The sequence below is a fragment of the Lepidochelys kempii genome, chromosome 4, assembly GCF_965140285.1.
Source record: "Lepidochelys kempii isolate rLepKem1 chromosome 4, rLepKem1.hap1, whole genome shotgun sequence".
Classification (NCBI taxonomy): Eukaryota; Metazoa; Chordata; order Testudines; family Cheloniidae; genus Lepidochelys; species Lepidochelys kempii.
This window is the reverse complement of record NC_136383.1, coordinates 67,142,528-67,151,072: the sequence shown is the minus strand read 5'-3', so window position 1 is coordinate 67,151,072 and position 8,545 is coordinate 67,142,528.

Sequence of the window (8,545 nt, the reverse complement as noted above, 5' to 3'; positions counted from 1 at the left end):
TGGCCTGAACGGTGTGAAAGGTGTACTACCCTGCCAGGATTTCCTTTTCATTCTTTACAAAATTGAAGAGAAAACCTTTTTACATACGAAGACCTGAGTTCAAAGTTTCTTATGCAGCAACTGGTAATAGTGCTAGCTCAATTTTCCAAAGTTTTTGGTGTAAGTAAAAGTGACAGCAATGTTGGTTACATTGTCTGTCCTTAATAGGGGTCTAACTTCTTTCTTTCTTTCTTTCTTAACTCCTGAGGAGATGGCGCATTCTCACAAACATGCATGCAATCATGGAAAGAATGGACCCTACGAATCTCACCATATTTCATTGAAACTAATCTGTTTGCAAGCAAAGAGCAAATAACAAAGTTGAAAAGGAGTGTAAATACATTTTAACTTTTCTCCTAAATTCCTTCCAGGAAAATATGTTTTATTAAAGTTGGGAGGTGGGGAAGTCTACTAGGCTCAGCACCACTTTTTTCTGTGGGGTTGTGACAGGTAAGTATTGCAGAGTTACACACCTTTGTAAACTTTTTATCATAATAGTTCTGAGGAATATTTTGTATTGATCAGAACTGTTACCAGGCCATCCCATCTGGGTGAGATGAAAATGTTTAAGTATGTGCGTCATCTTAATAAAATAAATGTCTTTTGTACCAGTTCCTCTACCATTCATTGTGAAATAACACCTTTGTGTGTCAGTTTTCCTGAAACTTTTCAATTTTCCGTCAAACTGAAATGAAATATTTTGTTTCAAGTTGGGTCATCGCAAATCAAAACATTTAGTTTATGGTCCATTCAATGCTAACTTGTGTCCATCTGAGTTCAAGTGCCACATGCCCCCCATTATCTCCTAAGGACTTAATTTAATCTCAGATGATGCACTGAAGTCTCCCCTCCAACTGAACCACTGTGGGGCATCACAGGGAATGTGGAAATATAGAGTCTAGCCGGTAGAGGAGAATGGGCGCATGAGGCATCTGAGCTCCAACACCCATGAGGCATTATGGCAGCACAGTGCCAATGTTGAACTAAGCGGAAAGAAATGCTTTGACCAAGCAAAATGAAACATTTTACTTCGGGAATCGGTGAAGTGCTTTATTTTTACTGAAAATGTCAAGTTGAAATCTTTCAGAATGTTCAGTTCCTAGAAAATTTTCATATTTCATTATTTTGTGCTAATTTGGAAGAAAAATAAATGTCAGAATTTGGAATTTTCCATCAGATGGTAATTCCAGGTTTTGATCAGCCCTAAATTTAACCAGCAGTACTAGCTGCATTTCAAGAATCAGGAAGTGTTAGGAGCTGGTCCAAATCACTTGAACTAATTGAGGAGAAAAAATTGGTTCATGAACCTTTATATTTGACATGTTCCTCTCCTTTTCACATTTTGTCCCTAAGTTTTCCTAAGTTGTGGCGCACAAACTCACCTTGTCAGATTTCTTAAATTAAATACAGTAGTTCAATCTGAAACACTAAGGCTGTCTCTTCTCTGCCTTGCAGTTTGGACGACAGAGTGTGAATATCAGTGTGCACCATAGTTCTGAGCTGTAACTCCCATGTGTGAAAGGACTACCTTAATGCAAAGTAGGAATCTTTAAGTTTGTACCTGCAGCATCCACAGAAGGGAGTTACAGCCAAGCACTTTGGTGTGTACCGCCATTTACACTTCCATAGTCTGAACTGGAGGGCAGTACAGACAAGCCCTTAGTATGACCAGTCATTTTTCTGGATTTCTTTTCATTACGAAGATAGAAAATTTAGAATTATTTATTAGTATTTTACCTACAATGCTATATAAATTTGGAACTTTGACCAGCTGCAAGAGCAGGCAGGATTCAAAAGTGTCCACAACATGCAGCCAATGGCAATTCAGGATAGAACCACTGAGTACAATATCTCATTACCTATTCATTTTGTGTTCTGTAGAAAGACATTTGCCTGTATGAAATCAGGATGTCCTGAGAGCCTGAAAAGAGGAAGGAGCAAAGGAGACACTACCTTTCTGAAGTTCATCACTACCAATACTTAAGTGACATTTACATTTGATCAACACAGGGAAAAATTGATTAAAGTGTCTGGTTAAATAAGGAGTCACACACAATTGCTAACATTCTCTGCAGCTTCAATGGAAAAAAATCTTTAAAATAATAGAAAATGGAGAAGGAAAATAACTATTAACTCATCAAGTCCATCTCTTGCTAGTGGAAGATAATGCAGAAACCTGGAATGAGAAGAAAAGAGATTTGAGAGTGTTAAACCCGCTCATTGTTCTCACTGGGAACCCCCCTCAAGCCCCTGACGCTCTACTCGGGGCCTTGTCATGAAGTGGTTTCAGTGTAAATACACAGGACACCAAATGTGGGTTTAGTATGACCAGAGAAGGAAAAGGAGCAGAAGCTGTTTTGGCAATATTTTTACATTGACCAAATGGCTGAATGGAAAACCTTTAGAAAGATGAATACTACAGTAAAGATAAAGCTCTCATCTTCTTAAAAAGGTTTTTGACATTTCTCTTCTACAAGCCAATAGAGCCATGACAAAAAGCAGCAGTAAGGACTCCCCTTTAAAAAAAAAATGCAGCAAAGAGGACAGATGTCCATTTCTTAAAAATGTTCTCTGTTATAGATATGTATGCTTGGTTTTTATGCTGCTGTTTAATATTTAAGTGCAACAGAATTGGTGCCAAATGTGCCTACCTGCCTATCTGATAGAAAACTCCACCCTGCCGAGCTTAAAATCTCAAACAACTTTTCTAGATAAACATAATGGATTTTTAATATTTTCCCCTCATTTCTTTTCTCCATTCATCTAGCCAGTGGGAGCTATTAGAAGAGTGATCCTTTATACACACTTCCAGTAAATTTTAAAAAGAATATATTTTAAAATTGCTATGTTAAAATGTTTAGATTTCTTTTCAGCTGTCACCATTTCTATATTGTTGTCCATCTGGTATTTATAAATCAATTGAAATGACTGACAATAGAGCCTGTAATGCAAACTATTATAGTAAGTAGTAAAATAAAACATGTAGATATTTTGATACCGCATTTATAGATATCAAAAATTTGTGAAGAGATTTTTTCCATGACTGGCCTCTAACCTATTTCTGTAGTCAATAATACAAATCACTTACTGTGGTGGGGTTAAACTCCATCATGGTCTGGAATAGCCAATAAATTACAGCACAGGTGAAATAGATGTATCTAATTAATTGCTTTACTGTTAAAGTGGTGGAACTGGGAGGTAGCAGGTGATAGTTTAGAGGATATGGATCTTATAAAAGGCAGACTGTTCAGTCTTAAAGGAGGAAACCCTGGGAGCAGAGTACTCTTCTGAAGGGGCCTGAGCCAAAGGCTGCTGGCTAACAGACACCTCAGAGAGATGTAGTCTAGGGGACCAGTCCTCAAGGCTAGAGCTGGGAAAAGATTTCTGAGTAGCTAAAAAGAAGAGAGAGTCCAGAAAAATGGCAGAGTGATTGAGAACTTTTTAGCCATTAGTTTGAGCCTTTGTAGACTGAAATAGATTGAACTCACACACTTCTCAACTGGAGTGCTGAGTTGTGCATAGAGGCAGAGGACGAGCAGGAAATACAGGAGATCATAGAATCGTAGGACTGGAGAGGATCCCAAAAGGTCTTCCAGTTGAGTTCCCTACACTCAAGGTATGATTAAGTATTACCTAAACCATCCCTGACAGATGTTTGTCTTACCTGCTCTTAAAAAAATCTCCGATGGTGGAGATTCCACAACCTCCCTAGGCAATTTATTCCAGTGCTTAACCACCCTGACAGCTGGGAAGTTTTTCCTAATGTCCAGCCTAAACTGTCCTGGTTGTAATTTAAGTCCATTGCTTCTTGTCCTATCCTTAGAGGTTAAAGAGAACAGTTTTTCTCCCTTGTCCTTGTAACAACCTTTTATGTACTTGAAAACTGTTATGTTCCCCCTCCGTCTTCCCTTTTCCAGACTAAACAAATCCAGTTTTTTCAATCTTCCCTCATAGGTCATGCTTTCTGCTCTTCTCTGGACTTTCTCCAGTTTGTCCACATCTTTCCTAAAATGTGGACACAATACTCCAATTCAGGCCTAATCAGCATGTAGTAGAGCAGAAGAATTACTTCTTGTGTCTTGTTTATAACACTCCTGCAAATACATCCCAGAATAATGTTTGTTTGTTTTTGTAACAGTGTTACACAGTTGACTCATACTTAGCTTGTGATCCACTATGACCCCAGATCCCTTTCTGCAGTACACCTTCCTAGGCAGTCATTTCCCATTTTGTATATATGCAGCTGATTGTTCCTTCCTAATTGGAGTACTGTTCATTTGTCCGTAATGAATTTCATCCTATTTCCTTCAGACTATTTCTCCAGTTTGTCCAGATTGTTTTGAATTTCAATCCTATCCTCCAAAGCACTTGCAGCCCCTCCTAGCTTGGTATCATCCACAAATTTTATAAGTGTACTCTCTGCCATTATTTAAATAATTGATGAAGATATTGAACAGAACCCAGAACTAATCCCTGCAGGACCCCACTCAAAATGATCTTCACCTTGAGTGTGAACCTCTGATAACTACCCTCTGGGAATGGTTTTCCAACCAATTATGCACCCACCTTAGAGTAGCTCCATCTAGGTTATATTTCCCTAGTTTATTTATGAGAAGGTCACATGAGACAGTGTCAAAACGTTTACTAAAGTCAAGATATACCACATCTACTGCTTCCCTTCTATCCACAAGGCTTGTTACCCTGTCAAAGAAAGCTGTTAGGTTGGTTTGACGTGATTTGCTCTTGACAAATCCATGCTGACTGTAACTTATCACCTTATTATCTTGTAGATATCTGCAAATTGATTGCTGAATTATTTGCTCCATTATCTTTCTAGGTACTGAAGCTAAGCTGACTAAGTAATTCCCCACATTGTCCTTATTCCCTTTTTTGTAGATGAGCACTATATTTACCCTTTTCCAGTCCTCTGGAATCTCAACTGTCTTCCATGACTTTTCAAAGATAATCACTAATGGCTCAGATATCGCTTCAGTTAGCTCATTGAGTCATTCTTGGATGTATTTCATTGGGCCCTGGAGACTTGAAGATATCTAATTTGTCTAAGTAATTTTTTGTTCCTTCCCTATTTTAGCCTCTGATCCTACCTTATTTTCACTGGCATTCATTAGGGTACATGACTTAGGCTAAGATTTTGTCATGGATATTTTTAGTAAAAGTCAAGGACAGTTCACGAGCAATAAAGAAAAATTCACGGAAGCCCATGACCTGTCCCTGAATTTTACTAAAAAGATCCCTGACAAAATGGAGAGCTCACCTGCGGGGGGCCCCACACCACCTGCAGAGGGCCTGGGATAACAGTGGTTAAACATTTTAAAATCTCCTGTGGTCTCCAGTATTTTTCCTTATTGCTGTGCTGCTCAGCTCCTATTCTGCCAAATGCCTTCACTGCTCACCTTCTCTTCTTTCAACCTGACAGGAGCAGGAGAGCATGTCCAAAGTATATTTTGAAATATATTATTTACAGGGCTCCCTATGGATTTATTGAATGCATTTGTTCTTGGATTTGGTGTCTTGGGCAGCTGCCTCATACCATCAAAACCATGTGCCTGCTTTCTCCATTTTATAATTTTAAAAAACGTTCTGAAGACATGACCTTCAAGCATATCCAAATGCTGAAAGCCCTGTTTAATATTAGTGTGTAACATGTGGGGCATATTATTACCAGAGGGAACATTTCAAAAGCAATTCTTTCAAAGCAGATTTAAAGAATCTGGACTGAAAGGTGTGTCTTTTAAGGTACTTTCAGACCCTTTCTATAGAATGAATACTTATTTTTTCTCTCTGCCTTTATAAAAACTTATTTAAATGAGCTTATTGGAAATGGCATTGCTGCCGAACCAAGGGGCTCCAACAAATGTCTCTCGCTTAGCTCTTACAATGGCAACTAATAAATAAGAATCTCCCTGTCTCTTTATCCCAATCCTGCCTCTTAATTCTCCTCTATAACAGGCTACCTGGTACATCTATAAAACTAACTAACATTTTAAACTGTTTTCCCCACATTGGCACCATTAACCGAGCCCTAGGTGTATTTAAGTGGCTCACTGAACCACTGTCCAATATATTATCATTCTCCTTATGTACTGAGTGACTAGTAAACAATGTCTTTTTCCTTTGTTCCTCTATAAACTCATGTAGGGAAAGTAGTCTATGTAAAGGGCAAAGTAAGTTCTCATGTCAGATACCATTTCCAAGCATACAGGAACAAGTTGAAGTTGTACAGTACTTAATATATAAAGAAACATCACATTATTTTTCTACTTTTGGGTAACCACATTGCCTTTTAACAAGAAGAATAGGTTTTTACAAACACTTGTCAGGAATGGTCTAGTTATTACGTAGTCCTGCCTTGGGCTGGGCTGAACTAGATGCAGTGAGTTGGACTAGCTGACTTATGAGATCCCTTGCAGTCCTCTACTTCTGTGATTGTAAAAACTCAGATGAGTTCTAAGAGTCCTTTATACCAGGGCTTGAAAAGCCTACTTGCCTATTCATGGCCCAGCTGCTCCTGCTCCTGTAAGAACCCCAAGACCATGTCTCTTTTTTCCAGGACAGAACAGGAAAAAGAATGGAGACAGAGTCGGCCAGGCACTGCTCTTGCTTTCTTAGGAGGAAAGGCAAGAACTGAGGAGCAGAGCATCGGGGTCAGTTCTACGGTCCCATTATTGGCTGGGGCCAAGTGAAGATTTTGAGGCCTCTGGATGTTGCTACTTAAAAAAACAAACAAACAAAAAAAACCAACCCAACCCTTCTAGGAGTCTACTTGTGGTTACTTTGTCAATATTTTGTCATTGTCACATTCACTGCTTCACAGTGGATAACTCTGTACATATGTTGACCTTTCTGATAGTTATTTAGTGCCCTCTGAAGATTGTTTGGCCGAAAAATATTCCTTTTGTCCCCTCTCCCTGGTAGCACCAGCAGCCACAGTTCTTTGCCTTGCAGAGAAGCTGAGGAGTCACTGATTTTTTGACATGTCAGGAGCTGGAGGAATGCCTGTAAGTGAGAATACATGAAGGTCCAGCCCATCTTCATGTATATTCAGAAACATAGAGAAATTACTGTATATTAAGAGGATTTCCTTGCAAGCATAGATCTAAGCCAAGTCTTCCTCAGCATCCAAACTATTCGGGTGAGGAGAACCTGAAATTCTCCTGGAAAAGCGAGTGCTGCACAATAAAAGAAGCAGGGTCTAAAACCTATTTTCCCAGACTTTCAGAGCTAGTGACTCACTTTCCAGACTAAGAAGTGTTTTGATAATGTCCTCATTTTCAAAATCTCTAACTGTAACCATAAGCCGGTGAAATTGTCAACACTACCATAAAACAACAAACTACTATAACACTTTGAAAAGTGAACTTTAATGATAAAAGAAGAGACAACATTGTGAATGTACTTACAGTTGGATGTGACCGATGAGCCTGTATTGATGACACATGGTAGTCACACACAATGTAAAACTGGAGAAATGCACAGTCTCAAGTAATTTTCAATCCACGCTTGACTGTTATACCCCCTGACTCAGAGATAGGTGAATGAACATGGGATGAAAACTTTCAAGGCTTCTGCAATGAAAGCCGGATGCTCCTCCATCAGAGACAGCCAAAATCTGATCAGTTATTGACTAGAGACCATCAACAGCAGGGTCTTGTCACAATTTGTTTTGCAGTGCTGCTACGTAAACAGTCTCTTGTCTGAATGCATTTATGATCTATCTCTTTCCCCTTTGTGGGTCATCAGGGAAATATTCCCATAGCTGGGAATGATGTTCCTTCAGAGGTGTTTTTAATAAGTTCCTGATTGCTCCTGAACAGCTCAACAATTCAAAAGTCAGAAACAAGAGAAATTACTCAAATTTCTTTCTTTGCTCTAAAGACCATTTCTCAGTTTTCTGAAAAATATTTCTACCCCATCATGCATATTCCATCCCTGGAGAGAAGAGTTTGGGTCATTTAGCTTTAGAAGTCAACAATGTAGGCTAAATAGGCCACAAAAGTGAGTTATTGAAGGTGCCAGTAAGTAGAGAAGCTGGGTCAGCAGTAAATCTCCCATGTTTGCTCATGCAAACAATGCAAAACATTGAGACTTCCCTGAACAACCTTCTATTAAATTTACCCAGCCGCAAATTGATGGAGGACTTGCACCATTTTTTTTAGGTATGTTTTTAGCAGCAAGACTGTGATGGTGTGTAGAACAGCAAAGCCATGAAGTAGGTGGTATAGTGTTTTGGATATGTAAGACAACACACTATTATTGTTACCTGTCATTGCTTTGGCACCATCTGTGCAGCCAACAATATATCACACTCACTGACTGTGAAAATCTTTGACTGCTTCCTGAAATGTCTTAAATAAGCATTCTCCTGCTGTGTGTCCTGGCACAGTTTCACACAAAAGTAATCTTTCTTTAATAAAACCTAGAAGCTATGCAGCATTCACCATATCAGTTGACTCATCATGTTGAATTGTTAAATAGTCATTGTTCC